Source organism: Arachis ipaensis, unplaced genomic scaffold, assembly GCF_000816755.2.
Source record: "Arachis ipaensis cultivar K30076 unplaced genomic scaffold, Araip1.1 Aipa1186, whole genome shotgun sequence".
Taxonomy (NCBI): Eukaryota; Viridiplantae; Streptophyta; class Magnoliopsida; order Fabales; family Fabaceae; genus Arachis; species Arachis ipaensis.
The window spans coordinates 9,696-12,581 of record NW_015496197.1 but is presented as its reverse complement, the minus strand read 5'-3'; the positions used below and the strand labels follow the sequence as shown (position 1 = coordinate 12,581).

Genomic DNA, 2,886 nt, shown 5'->3' with positions numbered 1-2,886 from the left:
AAAAAACGAAATTGATGTGATATGCATTACATAATACTTCATATCATTTGATTTCACACATTAACCATTATATATTACTTTTAAAAAAAATATTTTCATATACAAATATTCAAAATATTAACAAAATTATTTATAAAAAAATTTAGTATTATATTCCTAAAAAATAAGTTTTATAAGACAAAAATACGCCATTTTTATATTTTTGAATTTTTGTTGATTTCTAAATAATATTAACTAAAATTTTTAAATTACCTTTACTCATTATCTTTAGCGTCAGACACCATCTTCATTTTTATTTTCCCATATCTCAAAGACTCAAACTGTCACGGTCCTCCGTCACAATCATTTTAGCCACCTTTGACACTGTAACAATAACCACACTGCCACCTGTCCACCACCACTACTAAATCCATTTTTTTAACTAATCCATACATTCAATATAACCCAATTAAAAAAAAAAAATCGGAATTCATTCTGTTCTGAGTCTCATATCTGCAACCCGGTCTCCTCACCCACTCACATCCGCTGCAACTGCAACTCGGTAATATTTGATTCAAACTAGATCTGGTAACATGATACATGAGCAATGGATCCATTCTCGGTTGCTAACTTTACAACTCTTGCGGATTCATCCATCCCACCAATTTGAACCAGCTTATCCTTTAAATTCATGCTTCATCCATCCCTTTAATTTATTCCCACTATCATCGGTTTTATTATTTCTTTAATATATTTTTAAATTTTTGGTTTAGTTGTTTACTGATTTGTTGTTAGAATTTTGATAGCACTAGAAAAGATGGGGCTGGATAGTGTAAACATTACATGCAAGGTTTTAAATACTATGAATTAAGTTCTTAATTGAATACAGAAATTTTATTGAAAACAGAGGAAACATGATGGAAGCAGATCATGAAGATGGAAGTTATGATAGGAACAAGGAATTAAAGCTTCTTGAGGAAACAAAAGCAGGTGTGAAGGGTCTTGTTGATGCTGGTTTGACTAAGTTACCAAAGATATTCGTTCATGACGGCCATAAAGTCAACATTTCTTCTTCTTCCTCTGCTACCAATGTTAGTATTCCAGTTATTGATTTGGGATTACTACACGAAGAAGGTAATTCACGCCATGAGATCATTCAGAAAGTCAAAGATGCGGGTGAGAAATGGGATTTCTTTCAAGTGGTCAACTGTGATATTCCACCATGTGTTTTGGATGAAATGCTTGATGGGGTACGTAGATTTCATGAGCAAGATGCTGAGGTGAAGGGATAATTTTATTCACGTCATATTACAAGGAGAGTGTTCTACAACACCAACTTCAATTTTTAGAAAGCTTCAGAGGTTAATTGAAGGGACACCCTCTCTTGTCTATTGGCACCAGGGCCCCTTGACCGTCACCAACTCCCTTCCATTTGCAGGTATATGGAGAAAGACTAGAACTCTAGCCTAGTTGTTGATTTGGTAGAGACTCACATGTATTTTGTCATCGTATAAAGTTGATAATTGAGAACTGTAAGATAATTTGATTTGATATGTTTGCAGAGAAGTAACAATTAAGTACTTAGATCATGTCAAGAAACTGGCACTGACTTTGTTAGAAATTAGAATTGCTTTTGGAGTCATTAGGCCTAGAACGTAGTTACTTTAACGACATAGATTGAGCTAAAGGGATTTTTATGCTTGGACATTATTACTCTCCTTGCCCTGAGCCTGAACTCACTTGGGGGTTAAGTGCCATACAGGTGTAGGTTTTGTAACTGTTCTTCTACAAGACTAAGTTGGTGGACTTCAAGTCTTTTATGAAAACCAGTGGATTGATGTCACTCCTATTTCTGCTGCTCTCATCACTAATCTTGGTGATATGATGCAGGTGATTATAATAAATTCATCAATGTTTTTGGTAGTGATTTTTATTGTATATCCAATTGTGTATTATTACGTTACTATATACCTTTGTATATAATCTTCTACAAAATTAAACAAACTTTTAAGCTCTTTAATTGATCTATTAATGTCTTAGCACTGATTACAGCTAATCACAAATGACAAGTTTATGAGCGCCAAACACGGAGTTCTTGCTCAGAAAGTAGGTCCACGAGTTTTGATTTCATGCTCTCTGAGACAACATGTTCAGGATGAATGTCTAAGAATGTATGGACCAATAAAAGAGTTGGTGACAGAAGAGAGTCCTCCAATTTATAAGGAAATAAAAATGCTGGACTTGATTAAACTGGCGTATACCAAAAAGTTAGATGACGATGTCTCTCCACTAGAACACTTCAGGATATGAAGCATTAAGAATTAAAGATATTCCTGTATAAAAGTATATTAATTACAAACTTTCTCGAGAAATTCTAAAGTGAGAGATTCAACATTTGCTGTTATAGAAACTCTCATGTTTTGTATCTAAATAAAGAGTAATTCTCCACATACAAGTGATTTTCAATACAAGTCATACAAATCATTTATATTCACGCCGTTTCATGTTTTTTTTGTGCCTCTTTTTCTTCTTCTTCTTTCTCCGTGCTTCCTCTTCCTCTTCCTCCTTCTTCTTCTTCTTCTTTTTCTTCTCCTTCTCCTTCTCCTCCTCCTTCTCCTCCTCCTCCTTCTTCTTCTTCTTTGTGCCTCTTTTTCTTTTTCTTCTTTCTCCGTGCTTCCTCTTCCTCTTCCTCCTTCTCCTTCTCATTCTCCTTCTCCTTCTCCTTCTCCTTCTTCTTCTTCTTCTTCTTTCTCCTCCTCCTCCGTGTCTCTTTTTCTTCTTTTTCGTAATTTTTCTCTCTCGTTATCATCGTCATCAACACCACATCTTCCTCTCTCTTTTTTAATTAAAATTTCTTCTCCTCTTTTCGTTTTCTCTTTCTCCTTCATCAAAATCACCAGAAAAAAC

General features: G+C 34.4%; 1 long non-coding RNA gene across 2 annotated transcripts; it reads left to right on the top strand.

Annotated features, from left to right (window-relative positions):
* The first annotated feature begins 436 nt into the window (after nt 1-436).
* On the top strand, nt 437-2,428 carry LOC107624721. Of its 2 annotated transcripts, XR_002356861.1 has the most exons (3): nt 438-1,417; nt 1,742-1,869; nt 2,032-2,428. It is a non-coding gene; the product is annotated as an uncharacterized LOC107624721 (long non-coding RNA). The 2 variants fall into 2 exon arrangements; XR_002356860.1 differs by having other exon boundaries at nt 437-1,869.
* Nucleotides 2,429-2,886: the final 458 nt, after the last annotated feature.